This window comes from Fukomys damarensis, unplaced genomic scaffold, assembly GCF_012274545.1.
Source record: "Fukomys damarensis isolate Sample0158 unplaced genomic scaffold, DMR_v1.0_HiC HiC_scaffold_21, whole genome shotgun sequence".
Lineage (NCBI taxonomy): Eukaryota > Metazoa > Chordata > Mammalia > Rodentia > Bathyergidae > Fukomys > Fukomys damarensis.
In genome coordinates this window covers 21,364,517-21,382,900 of record NW_022900933.1, presented here as the reverse complement: position 1 = coordinate 21,382,900, position 18,384 = coordinate 21,364,517, and the positions used below count along the sequence as shown (strand labels likewise).

The window sequence follows — 18,384 nt, the reverse complement described above, 5'->3', positions numbered from 1 at the left end:
TACCTTAAACCACTGTATATTAAATGTTTGGCACATTATATTGATATTCAATGCTAGTTATTTATATTATTACTTCTATTAATATTATTGACCTATAAAGATTTAAATCATGAATCAATTTCTTTTTTAGGAAGCAGCCTTATGCTAAAGTACAGATAATTACACAGGATGTAGATTCTTGAGGCTTCTTTATAAATGATTTGTGGGATGATTTACAATCATTCAATGACTTTTTAAAAAAATTGTCCTTTCATTAAATCATCCAGTGGATAGCTTCTTCAAACAGAAATAAAATCTTTTAATACAATCAGGCAAATTAACTTCTAATTTAGGCATTCTTATTTTTTAAACCTGAAACATTATCTTACATGTCAAAGAACATAAAATCACATGAATTGAAGTAGAGGGAGCCTATCAATTAAAGCTGATAAATCATCTATTTCCACCATTAAGTCTGGTATTTCTATAACAGTTTCAGCTAATGATGATATTTATAATTAAAGTGAAACTAGGAATAATTTTTGAAAAGATTGTGTAGTGTTTCTTACCAATTTTATGTTTCCTGATGCACATATGGCAGCATTGGTCCAAATAACCTTACGGTCAAGGAATGGTCTCAGCCTAGAGTAACACACAATAGTGGTACCTACCTGAAATATTTTCTAAATGAGTGTTTAGATATGATAATATCATATTTCTTCTTGATAGATGCTTAAGATCCTGTTAAAGCTTACCTATTAAATCCTTGAGAAAAATGACAAACAATTAATAGAAAAAGAAAAGGACAGAGAGAGAAAAAAATGAAGAAGAAAAGGAGAGGGGGAAAAAGAGAATGTGTGTGTCTTCTAAATGTGTGCCTTAGTGCGCACACTCCTGATTTGGGCAGAAGTTAATTGTATACATTGGAAGGTTTTAAGATCACAGTAGAGTAACCTGGACACCTGGGGTGCTTGAGGTCTATATTCTTAGTGAAATGGACTTTATAGCCTGTGTTTATGACAGCATGATCCTGGATAACTGAACTCTACCATATTCACTTGAGAGTACCTTATTTCCCCTTTGTTGAAAGAAAATAAAATAAAAGACTCATTTCCCTTCATGCTTTCTGAAGAATTAAATTAAGGATGACATTACCACCCATAATATGTGAAGCTGACTCAACTCATTTTGTTCTGGGGTACAGACCATTCGTATGCTGGAGCAAATGTTACATCTCATGTAGAGATGCCAATACCATCAAGGATTTAAAGTTGATAGTCAGAGAAAACTCAAGCAAGGTGGCTAGGCATTCCCTGGGTGGGAAGGACTGTGCATCACCTTCTTCTACTTAGAGTAAAATTCACATTGATTATTGAAAGCAATTCAGCACAAAACATAAAAATTCTGCAAAAAAAATAAATGAAATAAAATTTTCAAGTAGTTTTCCAAATTATATAAAAGAAAATAAAAATCAGCTTCATAGACAAAAGTAAGCAGAAGGAGAGCAAATAACATCAACAAGGCATTCCCAACATTAGAAGGCAAAGCAAAGTAGAAACAAATAAAAAAGAGAGGCCGTTTTGGGAAAAAGAGAAGGAAAGAAATCACTTTCATAGAAGCAGAATAATTTAAATTAAAAAAGAAAAGCATACCATATTAATTGATAGTCAACTTACAGCAACAAATTGCCCGCATGTTTTTTGGCATGAAAGAAAAATTTACAAAAGAAAGTTGTGTAAGAATGCTCTTGGACAAATAGAATTGCCACATTCTTGTAACTTGCTTTTTTTGTTGTTGTTGTCATTTCTTAAAAACTTTTGAGCAAAATGTCTAATTTTTCAAATATAATAATTTACAACAGAGGATGATACAGGGAGTCAACAACACATACATCCACACCACATAACATGAAAAGAAAAAAAATCTGCACTCTAACAAATTTTTACTTAGGAGAGGGCGTAGGGAGGGCATCGGCTTTGAATTTAAAACAATTCCAATTGCTATGATTGAAAAATTAAAAAAAAAATTTTCTTTTATAATTTGCCTTGTAAAAATATCTACGAATCTACAGGGTTTCGAATGAATTTCTGCATTTTCATAAGGTTCCGGATCAGATATATATTAATTGTTTTTGTCTTTTTGACAAATTTAGGCTTTCTTTAATTTAAGGGAATGGATGACAGCACATATATTTTAACAATGCTAAAGAAAGGGGGAGTATGGGAAGGGAGGATGCAGAGAGGGAGGGGTGTGTCTACGAGTGTACTACACAGGAGATGAAGATGATGGGAGTGAATGTGTAAGTGAGTCGCCATGTCCATGTAAGGGCGGCACGGAGTGATCTAGCTGCATTAGAGCTTCTGGCTGTAAGGAAGGGATGGGCAATATACAAAAACAAATGAGCCTACACATGCCCATCTATGGAAATCAAGAACAGAACTCTAACACTGACAATCTCACACTCCCTAAACTGCAACTTCTTCAACATGCAATTTACTCCAAAAGTCATTATAGTTTCATTATAAGATTGTCAAACAATAAAAACAGTTTAACTTTTTTTTTCCTACTCAAAATAGCCAAAATACATAAAATAATAATACCAATAATCGTGATCAAAAGGTTAAAAGCAAAAACAAGGAGACTAGATTTATGCATTCGAGTTGAACAACTTCATCGGCAGCCGCACAGCCCCATCTTGAGCTGAGGGGTTCACAGATCTGCAGAGGGGATTGGAAGGCAGTGCTGGGTTGGGGCCCACATACGGGGCTCATCATTACTCCCCAGTGTAGAGATGGCACACATTCTGAATGACACTGTCTGTCTTTCCCACATTGTTCATGTTCTGCACAGCACAATTTGCAATGAGACTGGCTAATCAGAAAGATGTGGATGTGGGGATTCTGCAGATGAAATTGTTCTACATTTAAAGAAGGGGTGGGGGAAAATAGCAGAAAACAATTTATAACTTTTTCCTCATACTTTTGGATAAAACCAAATCTAAAGATATAGCTCTAGTAATTAAAAAGAAATACATCAATATAGATATAGATAGATAGATAGATATAATATAAAAAGCACTTAATTCCCAAACAAGAAGGGAGAAAATAACAAAAAAATTTAAAGAAAATGTATTTCACACACTTTCAGAGATGAACAACCAGATGCACACGCTGAAAAGGCACAGACAGAGCAGTCAGGGGACACGCTTTTTGCTTTTTTTTTATCTTGATTACTGATTCCCCTTTTTTTGTGATAGCCAAAATTAAAAACAAATTGTACATATTCTTTAAAAATACATGTATATTTTTTGGTTTTGCTTCTTTAAAAAGATAAAAAGGGCGTGCAGTCTGGATGTACGTCATGAATAGATTTCAAGAGAAGAAAGTGGCTAGACTGACAAATGGGTTATCACTTATTATCCTTTGACCATAGCAATTTTAACCAAGTTAACACATGCTTAAAGTAAGTTGCATTTAGGGGAAGTAGAAAAACAGAACAGAAGCTAGGATTAAAGAGAGGTCAGCGAGGGTGGGAGGAAGGTAGCACATTTTGATCCGTGCCTTTCCAGTAGGGGTGAAGGACATTTCAAGGCTTCTTGTCAATTGGAAGGAAAGAATAATATACACTTATGTGCTCAGGTGTGTGTGTGTGTGCCAGAGATTGAAGTGCAGCCTGTGATGATAGGAATTGAGGATGTGATTAGTAAGTTATGCTTTGGGAAGCTTACCCCATCTGCATTCATTTAGAAGGCATGTTTTGTAAGGCATGGTGGGATTGCTGAAACATTGGTCTGTGTGACTGTTCTTGAGTTTTGTCAAACTGACAGAGCACCGCATGTGACAAGAGAGTGTTAAAGTTAATCTGATAAATGGAAGAATAACCAATATTTTTATAGTAATGGGGTCAAAACCTCACTCTAAAGATGGAAGTATCTATAAGCCATGAGATCATTTTGAAAAGAATATAGCTTACTGAAGTATACTGGGGGCACAGTGCCCATCTTCTAGAGAAAAATTGGAGATGAAATGTTTCACCTAATCTATGTTGAGAAAAGAAGAAAAAAGTGTCTTTGTACAGTGTATGTGCGTGCCTACTGTCTGTGCACGCAGTACATGTGCAGTGTGTGTGTATAATGAGTGTGTGTAGAGTGTATGTGTATTGGATTTGGTGTCTGTGTGGTATACATAGTGTGTGTACATTAAGTGTGCATGCATAGTGTGGGGTGTTCATAGTGTCCGTGCACACAGTGCATTGTGTCAGGATGTGCATGCAGTATGTGCAGTATGTGTGCATGGTTTCTCTGCATGCAGGGCAGTCTGTGAGTGTGCAGTGGATGTGTATAGAGTGTGTGTTTGTGGAGAGTGAGCATGCAGTGTGTGCATATAATATTGTCCTGGGTGTGTGTGTGTGTGTAGTATGTATATGCACAGTAGGGTTGCTTGCCTTGTGAGCAGTGTGTGTGTGTGTGTGTGTGTGTGCACTGAGAGGAAGATACTGCAACAGTCATGAGGAAGGAGGTTTTAGAAATGGCCTCAGCCTCTACTGGAAGAGAACACTAGAGTTATATTCAATATTATGTCCCCGTGAGAACATTAATGTTCAACCAAGGACTGGGAAACCCAGGTAGGCAAACCACAAAGGCAAGACACTTGTGAGCACTTGCTTCTCACAGCCAATTCCACCATGCCTAAGGACTCTTCTGGGTGACTTTGATAAACAGAATATGTTTTGAAGATGAGTCCAAATTTTGCCCCATATGAGACGCCCCTTTTATTATTTTATTTAAAAGTAACTATAGCAATGTGTCCCCATGGGTCAGTCCATACCAAGATTTTTAGTCTCTGGTTTAATAATGTTAATCATTATTTTGGAAACTTCACAAAGGGCAGCTGAAAAATTTTAAGAGAAAGAAAGAAAAAATCCCAATAATATAAGAAGAGTAAAACCCTTGTTGGCATTTAGTTGATTGTTTGACTAATTATACTTTTAACATTGAATTTTATTGTATGAGAAGATTCTATAAATGCACAGATGGTCTCAGAAGGCATCAAATGACTTCTGTAGAACAAAGTCAATTTTGAAGATATTCATATAGACTTTTTTCGTTGTTTTCCATAGGGTCTAAGTGTGAGACTTAAAGAATAAGATACTTCCAAAGCATTCATACTCCTGGATAATGAAAGGTGTTTCAAAGGAGATATATCAGCAATTTGGATCCCCTAAGGTTTTTACTGAGTAATTTACCTATTTTAAAATTGACTGTTTTAAAACTCTGTCAAGTAGGACACCACTTATGCTCTGGAAATCACTGGTTTAAACAAATGAACATGCTAAAATTTAGGGTTGTCACTTTGCAAACAAAATATAATATGTATTTTTTAAGCCCATGGAAGCCATAGTTTCAAATGAAGCCAACACAAACAAGCTTGGATATTTTTACACTATATTTTTACAGTGTAAGTCAACTATTAGTTCAGACATGCAAAGCTTTTCATTTTGGTTTCTAATAAGATAAAAAATTACATACTAGTTGTTCATAATCATGCCTGGGCTTTTTTCATCTTCCATTAACTATTTTCAATCAGTACACAATTATGTATTTATGCTTCTACTCAGTGGTAAGAATGTGCTCAGATTATATGTGCCATTAGGAACAAATAATATAAAAATTTGACTTGAAAAAGCATATTTTGATACAACCACTTTCATTCTACTATGTCCTAATAGTTCCATTTAAATGTGAAATCTGACTTTTAAAAACAATAAATACTATAAGATGGGATGACACTGGTCAAAATTCATTGTGGGGAGTTCATTCATTTTAAGGAAATTAATTTCTAAATTGCTTGAGGATAAGCTTGAGCAGCCCAGAGATATACTCCAGTAGCTCAAGTTACAAACCCACCCTCTCTCAAAGAGTAAGTGCTGCCTGCTAGAAGACATAATCTTCAGTGTGTACAGGTAAGGTCCAGGAGGAAGGTCCAGATGAATGGATTTGTATTACATCATTTTAAATTTCTTGGGAAAATATGAGAGAGAGAGAGAGAGAGAGAGAGAGAGAGAGAGAGAGGGAGAGAGAGAGGGAGAGAGAGAGAGAGAAGGGAGGGAGAGAGAGAGAAGGGAAAAAGGAAGAGGAGGAAGAAGGATGAGGAGGACAAAGGAGTGGAGGGAAAAAAAGAGGAGAGGAGGAAGAAGAGGAGCCCATCTCAAGAATCTGAGTGCAACCCTGAGGAAAACTTAAAAACCTAGAAGAGGACTGGGAAAGGAGCTGGGGGGGGGCGCATACCAACTGAGGACCTTTCACTATTTTTATACCAGGTATAGGAAGTAAGCATCCATAGCTGTTCCTTCTGTGAAATATACAAGAACAGTTTCATTGACTGTGATTTTTGTTTGTACGTGGGTGAAGAGAGGATGAGGGCTGTCATGTGTGATTCATTCATAAAATGAATCCTGACCGAGCCTTGACTGCTCACAGCTTCTTCCTCATGCGTGGCGGTGCTAAGGGGAAGCATGAAGCAGCTTGTATGCACATGGCCCTGTTGCTAAATAAAAATATTTAATGCTTTGTTTTCAATGCTGAACAAAAATACCTTGACCAATATGTTCATATGCTATCTGCTCCCATCTAGTTTTCACATCTAATTACAGTAGGTAGGAAGGAAAAGAAAAATTAAACATTTTAGATGAAAAAGATCCCAGTATACCATCCACCCCCATACTTAGAACGGTATTTCTTTAGTAATGATCTATTTGCTCAAATTACACTAACTTTTCAAACTTAAGAAGGTATATTAAAAATGGATAAAATATAAAATGCAGTATTACACTTAAAAATTAAGTAAGGTAGTATAATGTTTAGATATGGAAGGGCCTTAAATTAATGGCTTTTTTCCTTACATGCACATATGCTTTAACTTATGCATGTAATTCCATATCACAATCTCTCTTCTTTTTGGGCCAACTGAACACTGTCTAGATTTCTACTAACCTAACATTCAACTGCACTGTTTTCTTCTTCATCTCAACTAGACTCTAAAAATCTTTAGGACAAAGCTAATGTTTTCCTTACCTTCATTTTTCCTACCGATTAGTATACTAATAATCATTCAAATGTTTACTGAATGAATAAATTAATTAAGACTTTAATTGCTTACTTTCTTACCCCAGCGTGAGCCTATAGTTTGTATAAATGTATATATCACCATACTGATTCACCTTGTGTCTGAATTTTTTGTATAGGGGTAGAGAGAGTCTAGATATCATAGTTCAAGTCTTGACTGTTAGGTCACTGAACAAATTATTTGTCACTCTTAGTTGGTTTCCTCATGTATTGTATAGAGATTATAATGTCTCTTCAAGTAACATAGCTCAGGGTAGATTTGCAGAATTCGTGTAATCTGAATGTGGAGTACTTATAGATTCTAAAAAGGTTTTTGAATGATTGTTATTATTATATTCAAAGGCCATTAGCTGTAAAATGAAGGTTCAAGTTAACAGAGGTGACTGAGTCCCAAATAACAGGAATCACTATGACTGAGTGTTATCTTTGGAATGTCTACCTCAGCATCAAACAAACCAGAATAACCTCAATCCCCAAACCTAACAAAAATAGGCATATAACTACTCCATTGTCTCCATTACCTGCGATAATGCTTAGTTTCTAAAACTTGATTCGCATGACTTTTAATGGTACATTTTTGTTATTCCTGCACAATTTTATAATTAACTTATTTCGCTCTTCCTGTAAGTTAAGCTCTGATTAGGTCTTATTTAGATACATTTCCATAAGAACATATCCATTGTATGGAAAGGGAACAGACCCAGCAGTGAACTCCTGTCTGCTGTCTGTCCAACATGTGACCTGAGACCAGCCACTTTTCTGCCACTTCAAACTCCGGACTACTCTCCTTATTTATAAAAATTGTAAAGATGTCTGTCCTCCCTCACTAACAAATCTGTAGATATGGCATATAAAATTACTTCGGAAACTATAAAATGTTCAATTCACAAACCGGAAGATGTTATTAGCTATATTCCATGAGCTCATTACCATTGGTAGTATTGAAGAGATAAGGAGGAATGACCGCAAAGGGGAAATCTCATCTAATCCCTTGGACACACAGGTCCCCACAGATATTGGAACTAAAGGGTACAATGAGAACATGAGGGAATGTTGGGTCAGAGTAGTACTTTAGCTCTTTCCTCACCGATAGTTAATACCAGTTAATATACACAAAAGAGAAAATCCTTTGAAGAAATTAATATTCTTATTTCCATTTTGTTTTAATGCTAATCAGGTATTAGTATAAGTAAGCCTTTTGTCACCCAAGGTAATTATAAGCTCCTTGATACAGTGACTACATTTTGATGCTTATGTCATGCTTTTAGAAATATGTCTAGGAAAGAGCAGGCCACAGCATAGGACTTCACTGTATATTTTATTGGACTGAACTTCAAAAATAGAACAGTTTGGGAACATTTAAAACTCTGTTTTGGGAAGTTGAGGGTGGTTTTTAAAGCAATCCTTCCTGGCTTGAAATTCTTTAATCAAGAGGGGATATTTTCATAATGCGAAACAAAGAAAGAAATGATGTAAAAAGGGATCACTATTGCATGTAGCAACTGCTCCCATGTTCTTGGTTTTGCCTCTGTGAAGAATTCATATAATTTGGTAGTAGCCAATGATTAGGCCCTTGAAATATTATTATAGGTAATATGAAATACTTTTTATCAATATAAAAGTCACCTCTCTGCCAGTCAGAAATGAAGGTTCTTTCTGTCTGAAACATGATTTTCTTCCTTTATTTTGGACAGCATAGGATTGTCCCAACTTTCTTTCTCCTACCTAGGCCTCTCTCTCACATCAGCATCTCTTATCTTTCTTTGTTATCCAATCCAGTCCCTTGGCTTTACACGCCTTCTATAGGATGATGACATCTAGTTAAAAATTCCCTCCAGAAATCTGATTTCCCATATCCACCTGCCGCTCAACATTTCCACTGTGATAGCTTAGAGGAGGCTTGAGTTCAGAAGGTCTGACACTGAACTTGGATTTAACATTCTCTTAGACTTTTACCTTTCTTAGGATTCTTCATCTTTTTTGTTTGACCCGGATATATTGTCTCAAATCAGTCATTATACTTGAGAACCTGCCTGAATTCATCTTCACATACGAAGTTTGCCAGGAGGTCATGTTGATTCTACCTGGGCAACAAATATCTCACAACAAATTCCTTCAACAAATTCTGGCTGGACATTCCAAACAGAAGCCACAAGTTCCTCTTCAAGAGCTTCTTTCACTTTTGATTACCTAAAATCCAGCCTCCATATTGAAACCAGTGATATTTAAAAGGTATACAATATACTAAATCTTTTGCACAGCCAAGAAAACAATCAACAAAATGAAAATGCAACCTACATCTTGGGAAAAGATATTTGCAAACCATGTATCTAAGGGGTTAATATCCAAAATTGATAAAAACTCCGCAATTGAATAACAAGAATATAAAGAATCCAAGTAAAACTGAATAAATGATTTGAGTAGATACTTCACCAGAGAAGACCTAAAAATAGCCAACAACTCTAAGATGCTCAGTATTACTAATCAGAGAAAAGAAAATCAAAGCCACCGTGTGATGTCACCTCATACCATAAGGATAGTTATTCCTTAAAAAGATAAAAGATAATTGTTTAAGGGTGTGGGAATAAAAGTGTCCTTCCTTATATGCTGTTTGTGTGAATGTGGATTGGTAGGACCATTATGAATTTTTTAAAAGAAATAACAAATGTACTATATGACCCAGCAATCCCTTTTCTGAGTATATACCACAAAGGAAATGGACTTACCACTTTGTAAAAACACTCCAGATGAATGGGGAAACTGTGGTATTTATATAGCACAGAATATTATTCAGCCTTATAAATGGAATCAAGTTATTTGCAAAAAGATGGATGAACCTAGAGGACACTGTGCCAAGTGAAATAGGCCACATATAGTACATTATGTGTGTTAATCTTGGTATCGATTTGACTGGATATGAAAAGCCTAGCTGATCAGTGGAGCACACTCATAGGTGGGTCTGGGTAGGTCATGGAGGCACGGACTTGGGTGCTTTCTGTTTATGGACACTTGCCTCTTCCTCTCCTCTGCTTTCCTGCCATCGTGAAATATCCATCTTAAGCCCATCACACCCTCTGCCATGCTTTCTCTTCTTTGGAGTCAACCAATCATGGACTGAAACCATGAGCAAATTAAACCTCTCTTTCTTTCTGTTGTGGGTGTTGGGTATTGTGTCTCAGGAATGAAAAAAACTGGGCCAGGGATTTAGCTCAGTGGTTCCAGCACCTGCCTCAGGAATGAAAAAACTAATATATAGAGAGAAAAATACGGCATGATCTTATTCATATGTACAATCTTTTTAAAAAGATCAATACACAGAGATACAGAATAAGGTGAAGTGGTAGGGGAAGAAATAGGGAGCTATAAGCCAACTGATATAAAATAAAAGATATGTAGGGTAAATAAGTCTAAAATCCCAGGTGCAACATGAGCACTACAGTTAACAATAGCATATTGTGTCAAGGATCTTTGCTAAATGAGTAAGTCGTATTCTTATTATAAGGAGAGAATAGGAAAGCACATAGTATCATGAATTAGGAATATGTTAATTTGCTTTACCATAATAATCATTTATTATGATTACAAATGCATGCTTGTACATCTTATAACATCATGCCATACACATTATATGTATATTTTTTTTAACTTTGAAAACTAGGCAATATAAATCAGATCAAGTGACTTTCATCCTTAAAGTCCTTGAAGGTTTCTCCAAGCCAAACTCTGCACTCTGACCAGCACTGACAGTCCTCCATAGTAGGCTAGCTGGCTACAAGCCTAGACGCATCTTCTCAGGCTCCCCTATGGTCCCATGTCTCAGGCTCTGACCATACTCTTGAGCTTACCTCCCCCTAGCTAGCTCCTTTTGGTGATTAGGGTCTCTCCTAGACTCCTACTTCCTCCTTAGTAGAGTAGCAGCCTGCACATCAACCGCATACCACCCGCTTCCTCATTCTCTGCAGTGTTTAACAGCTGACTCTTGGTAATATGCTTTTATGTTCGGTCCTCTCCCACTGAAAAGCAAGTTACATGTGTGCAGAGACTTTGTCCTGTTGTCCGTTGTCCTTCCAGTAGTGTCAGGGATGTACTATAATTCAGAACATCACTGCTGAAAGAAGCAACAGTGCTCTGAAAAGCCACAAAACACCATGCAAAGCGAGGCCACTTTGCTTTTGCTGTGCAGTCTTCCATAGCCCCTAGCATGGTGCTTTGCCCACACAAGGCACTGTGTGAGTGTTTTGTCAACAAATTGTTGAAGGATTGCATTTTCTATTTTGTTTTTGTTTTCTTTTACTCTTCTTTAAACCAGATGGGATTTCTCTGAGTTCTAGTTAGCAGTTGCAATGCAAATTGGACTTCCTCATCCACAGCTGGCTTAAAAAAAAAAAAACCCTTCTGAAAAATACATCACTGTGTAACTCATTCTCACTTCTATAAATTGATGCTGGGATGTGTATTAAAAACTTGAGCTTTCCTTTGCAGTTGTGTAGGCTAAAGACATAAGAAGCAAAATATTCAGATGCAGCACTGGCTGACACTGATGATTGACTTCAGGCAGTGGAAGGAATGAGCCAAGTAACTTATTAATGGGGGAAGGATGAGCAGGGTAGTGAAAATATACTTAGTTATCTTTGGCTGCTGAGGCCCTGCAGCCACAGACAGCAGAAGTGTGAAGCAGGGGGAACTTTACCCTGAATTGATACCGTGAAACTGCATGATTATGTTTACAAAGTAATACATTATTCAAGAAGGCTTATTTTGCTTCTGTTTTTCCATAAAACTCATCTAGTCTATCATTACAACCAGAATGTTGACCATTTTCCTTCTAGGCGGTAGCAGCCGATACTCCAACATTGTTGTTGCCTGCTTCTTGCAGGATCCTGAAGCTCTGCGAGTTGTACATGGGAAATAACTGAATTTGACAACACAGTGCAATGAACTCATACCTTGAAAATACTCTGAAAAATCTTTCTTCATCGCAAGGAATAGTGTTCATAAAATCAATACGACCGGATTGGGAATTGCTACTGTGCAAGCAAAATGAAATGCTTGCCCAAGAAGTGTGCACTTGATGTACAGATGATGTGCCAGGACTTTATGGTTGTGACAGTATCTAGCCTGAGCCTCAAGCAGCCATTTCATAAGAGAGAGCAGGAAGGTAGAGCCGCCTGGTGGGAAAGACATGCACCACAAGCTCGTTTTTCTTTCTTTCTTTCTTTCTTTTTCTTTCTTTCTTTCTTTTCTTTCTTTCTTTCTTTTTTTTTTTTTTTGTTGTTTTTAACTAAACTACTGTAGATTAGAGAGGGGGCAATAAGAATTTCCTAGATATTCCAAAAGCCCAATAAATATGGGCCTCTGGATTACTTATGATAGATACTCAGGGACAAATACCTATGATCAAATAGTTGACATAGCGATTTCCTTGCAAACACGAGGAAAGAGAAAACATAAATTATAATTATATATAAATTATAATTACATAGTTAAAATACTAATTAACCTGAAGCCTACTTCTGGAAGGAAATGTTCTTAAGTGTATTGAGAACTTGCTCTTTGCCAGATATTGTAAGTGCATTAGCTGTTTTATTTCACTTAATCACTAGAATTACGTTTTACAAATCAGGAAACCTGGGCTTCAATAAGTAAGTTATTTGCTCAAGTTATACAAATAGGAAGTTGAACAGCCACACTTGAACACAGTCCTACATGTTTTATATCAAACCACCGTGCCATCTTTGAAAAAATGTTGAAGTTTTGTGTTACATTTTCAATTATCAGTGAGTATTGGAAATTGAAAATAAGTAATCTTCAGATTTGCATAGGCGGTTCTAGGATCTCACCCTCTATGCTTTAAGAATCGTAATTGCATATCAGGATTTGATATTTGAGGGTCTTTCAAGATCTACTTTGTTGCACAGTTTCAGGGTCAACTAAACCAGACTCACTAAATCAGTACTTCTGCTAAAGGCTGTAGGGGCAGGATAACAGTAAACACTAAAGTATCCGTATAATTAAGAAAGTTCTTTGAGGAAATCTTCTGCAAAATCAGGTGTGAAAACAGTGCCTTAAGTGCTTGATTAAATTTGTTCATTTAACCTGGGAAGGCTGTAGAGCAGATCATAATCAATGAGAATGCAACATGAGAATTAGTCCTAGCTAGACTATAGCCTCAGCTGTGGTCCATCTCCGGCGACGACCTGAAATAAATCCTAATCTCTCTTGTTTATAAAATGAAGGGAAGCTTTACTAGGTGTAGAATCAACCAAAGGAGATATTAGATATAAAAGTATTAATTTAAAAACATAGATACATTCCTACTTCCAGAAAATGTTAAAAGGGTAATAATTATCCCACTGGCACATCATAACTTATCTAATAGTTTCCAGTGCAGAGACTTTGGGACCACAGAATAAATGTTTTTGGATATTCTGTCTTTTCTAGGATTGTCATGGTGCAAACTTCAGTTTTCAAGTAACTTCCTATTAAAATAATTTATATGACTTGGTACTTTTGCTAGTTTCTAATACATTAAAGTGGGCTGGGGATTTAGCTCAGAGGCACTATGACTGCCTCACAAGCTCTAGGTCCTGAGTTTGATCTTTGTTACCAGAAAAAAAAAAAAAAAGAATTCAATACATTAAAGTACATATTTCTGCATATTTCTGACCTACATCATTATTTTCATACCATGGCCTCATCCATTATTGACTTAACATCAGTTCTTTTTAAAAGCCCCATAAACCACTTGTAGGAAGACAGCATTATATTTTCTTTGTTAAATATTCTCTAGGATTTTATTGTGTATTTGAAGCCTGTTAAAGTTGTGGAAGGCCATTGTTTTGGACTCGGCTTCTGTACAAGGTCCCATCAGAACAGACCAATCTAGAATAGAATCACTGATCTTCAGAGCCATTTTAACAGACTGAACTTTGAAATGGGCCTGGTTGCTTTTAAAACAGGAGATTCACAGCAAATGATCAGAAGAGGCCCAGGTAACTTGAGCCAATTAATAAGGACATCTCTGTTTAAATCCCATAAGAAAACCAATTACAAAATAAAGTCTACTACTCTCTGCCTTGTGGTTGCTTTCATCATTTCTTTTTTTGGCTTCTGAAACCATTCTACTTTATTCACCTCAGCTATGAAGTGTTGCCTGATTCTAGAATCACAAATATGACCAAAAGAGTCTTAAGTGAAATTTGTTATAATTTCATCCTTTTACAAGTCCAAACTGGTAGTCTCCATAAATTGCTCTGGGATGTTAAGTAAAATGGCTTTTTTGGTATCTGTTCAAAAGTGGTCTCAAGAAGGGCAGAAGAAACAGGAACTGGTTCTTATCATGTCCTGCAAACCCACAAAGCCTCTGTGTATATCAGAGTGACCTGCAACATAGGATGAGGCATCAGATAAGAAGACATGAGCATGGCTGCAGATTAGGGTTAGAGGAAGTTTGACAGCAGAAGTGCTAGAGGCCGTCTGGTCCTTTTAATCCTTGGCCAGAAGACAGTAATCTTTCCTCAGTATGGTTGCCAAGACTCTTCCCTGGAAAGACTGAACAGATCCTGACACAGTTCCCTTGGGTGAATTTAGATGGATCTATGACTTGATTTGTAAGATTTCATGCTACATATGATGACCATGGGAAGAAGTGATTTAAATAAAAAGCTGGGAAATATTAAATGTTTCATTTTTAGCAATTTTGTCATATTTAATTAAATTCAGCATAGTGAAACTTGAAACCCACTTATCATCTCTGTCTTGAAGCATAAACTCAATGTGCTCACAGTCTTTCCCCGTGAGAAGTTTGCCAGTTAATTCTATTCCTGTTTCACAATGTTAATCTATAATAATGTTTCTCCAAGGCTATCAGCTATTTTTTTTCAGATAGATGAAAGCTGAAACTTAAAACTCAAAGGGCTGATACTGTCTGCAAAATCATGGAATCTAAGGCCAGCCTTGCTTTGGGTGCAAGAGAAACCATGCAAGAAAAGGCAGATTTTTTTTTTTTTTTTGTACCTGGGATCAAACTTGGGCTGTTGTGCTTTTGAGACAGGCAGCAGAACCACTGAGCCAAATCCCCAGTCCACAGATATTTTAAATGATGGATTATTTAGTACAAAATACATTGGCTCTCATATAAGTGGTTCATCAAGAACATCCTTATTGTTTTGAATTACCATACAGAATTTTTTGAGGAGAGCAAGTCAATACCACTCTTTCCTACTGTAAAGAATAAATATGTACAGGGAAAATATAAATAACTATGAAAAAATTAGGGCATTTCCTAATGTATGTACCCTGTGGAACTAGCTGATGGGTGAAAATCGAGGCAGAAGTATTCTAAATACAGAGCTTAATCGTTGGAAAATGTACATTTTAGCTTCTAAGCAATGTTCATAGTTAAAGACATTTGATTACGCTGCCATCCTGAGGACTAATTCAGACATAAAGAGAACCCAAAGCAAGGACTTGACTATGTGAAAGTCCCTGGAGGAAAACTCTCTCTGATACTTTCACAGAAAATGACATCAAAGAACTGTTAGCAGTGCAAAGAATAACTTTGTAAAGCAGTGCTTTCACTACTTGTGGCCCAAAGGAAAAACCCATGCAAGAGAGAGATGGGGGAAATCTGTTCAATATGTTTTCAGAGAAACCTGGGAGATAAGTAAAATTGGATGCTGCTGGGTGTTTTCCCACAGGTTATCCATCCTACTAACAAGCAACACTTCCAGAAAGTAAGCTCTTTTGACCTTGCTAGAGAGACACAATTTTAAGAAGCCATACTTGGAGACAATCTGACTACTTGTTATAAAACACAGCCTCACATAAGTGACTTAAATTCTCTACACCCTTTTTAAATGCCTGGAACACAAAGGTAGCATAAGATAATTTTTTGACAAAATAAATGATAAGGTAATTGTTACTGTTAATGGAACTGAAAACTGTATAAAAAATCAATACTCTCATTTGCTGAATATTTCAAATAAACCATAGTTACTATTTCCCTAACACTATAATATTATGCTAATGGAACGTGTGCTTCATGTCTTTCTTAAGAATCAAAAGCCAATTAATAAGCACTTTATATTTTCACTCTGAGGAGGTCTTAGAGTGGAGCTTTTTGCAGGTTGTATTTGTTGAAGTGAAATGACAAAATCCTAGCATAATGTAAGAAGTTAATAGTTTCACCTGGGATACACAGGATACAAAGCTGAGAAAACAAGGTGTCTAGTAATTTAAGGAGGCCTGCAAACTGATTCCCCGCTGTGCACATGAGCCATTGTGAGGATCCATCAGGAAATCAGGTAGGAATAGAAGGAGAGACCAGAAGAGGATGACTTAGGAATGAGTGGGTCAGAGATTTATTTTAATATCTTTGTAGGTACCAGGTAAATAATTACAGTTTCAGTTTTTAGAAGAAAGAATTGGGTATTACTAACTTTTATTGCTTTGGGAAGCTCTAAACCTCAATCCTTTTTATCATAGTAATGTTCAGATACGTAAAGTTCTCCGGACACCTCCATCTAAGGTAATCAGAGGCTATGCAGCAGTTACCCATCTGTACCCTGAAGCTGTGAACAGATCTTTCTCTGCTGGAGGGCTCCTATTATCATTGTAGCCAAACAAACAAAAAAAACCTATATAGGTTTTGAAAGTTATACTTTGGAAACACCACTGGTAGCTTTGTATCATACAGGCTATTTTTATCTGTTATGGATGGAACATTCTCATGAGCCAGACTGGACACTAAAAGTGTATTTTTCCTAGTAGAAGGGTCTAGGTTTTGTCAACTTTAAGGCGTATCAAATGCCAACTGGAAAGAGTTTGAATGAGTATCATTCAAGCCGGATCCTATATGTTACACATGGGAGTGATGGCTTCCAGAAAGCTAGCTAGGAAAACAGAGTATGCTGGGAAAATAAGAGCCATAGATCACACTTAGCATCTTTGTCATTTGGACCCCTTTCAATCCAAATTCTATGCATTGTTAATAGCACTTAGAGGAATACTGTTGGAAGGAATAACATTTTTTCCTACGTCTTTCCATATACCATTAGAAATCTTACTAGAAAACAATGTACCCTTATGATACAGAGTTGTTGGAACTTGAAAACCAAACGTAGAAGACAAAATTTTAATTGTATAATGTGACAACGTGAAATTGGAGGAAAAAGACTAGAGGTGTAGGGAAAGCGGAAAGGGTAGGGGAAAGGAAATAAGGGCAAAGAAAAAGTATGAGGAAAAGAAACAATGGAAACAAAGACTGTAAATAGGAGAGGGTGGAGGGGGTGAAGGGAGGGTAAGGGTATGGGAAAAAATGAGAACCAAGAGCTGTCATGTAAAGGTACAGGATCCCAATGATAAATTTAACTGTACCATATGCTTAAAAAGTACCAATAAACTCAATGAAAAAAAGAGACAGAATTTTTATTAAACTTTACACAAATATGTAGTTTATAATATGTATCATCCACTGATAAGTTAGGCTATTCCCTCCTATGCCAGGATTTAAACTGCTTCATGATAACAGTGGCCAAGTCTGATACTATGTTATTTCTCTACTATCATGATTTTCAATCTATGTGTTTTGTGCAGGGATGTGAGTTAGTATTGAAATTCTAACTACCTATGTTTATATTGAGTCCCAAACCACTTTGGTTATGAGGAAAAATATGAATCTCAAGGCAATGGCCACATCCCAGCTGGAATAATTATGTTGGTTGCCTCCAATTTCCTTTGTTTAATCCCTCTATTGTGTCATCTGAGATACTGTTATTCAGTTCTTCCTACATACCAAATTTCACTTCCTTGGAGGCAAAGACTTCTGAAAAGGGCACCCCATGGGCAAGTTAGCCATAAATCCTAGAACAGAGGCCTACAGAATGAATAAGGAAAAATAAAAGGCAGAACCTTCAGATGCAGAGTTTTTTCAAAAATGAAAAAAAATTTTCAAAGAATAATATTAGTATATATTTATCTATATCATTAAAAGTAAAAGTGTTTCAGTGCAGAGGAAAGTATTTTACAATGACATATTCTGCAGCTCACAAGTACCAGTGTATATTAGGTTCTCCAGAAGGGCCTCGTTCCCAGTGTTTTATAATTTTTGTCTTGAATTAATAAATAAAAATTTTGTGTATTTTTCATGTACAACGTGATGTATGGGAAAAGGTACACATTGTGGGATGGCTTAATTTTGGGTTCTTAAAGGGCCTCTAAGATGGTCTCTGTGACAAGGTCCCATGATTCTGTTTGTCCTCAGAAAGCAAGAGTTAAAAATA

General features: G+C 36.4%; 1 protein-coding gene across 36 annotated transcripts in view; it reads right to left on the bottom strand.

Moving 5' to 3' along the window:
• Nrxn3 (neurexin 3) overlaps nt 1–18,384 on the bottom strand; it is a 1,525,607-nt gene that overhangs the window by 6,604 nt on the left and 1,500,619 nt on the right. For 2 of the 36 annotated variants that reach the window (XR_004518320.1, XR_004518321.1), the window contains one exon: nt 1,656–2,343. The exons of the other annotated variants lie outside the window; for them this stretch is intronic. The gene's annotated coding sequence lies outside the window, so the exon portion shown is untranslated. The remainder of the gene's footprint in view (nt 1–1,655; nt 2,344–18,384) is intronic. 36 annotated transcript variants of the gene reach the window in all.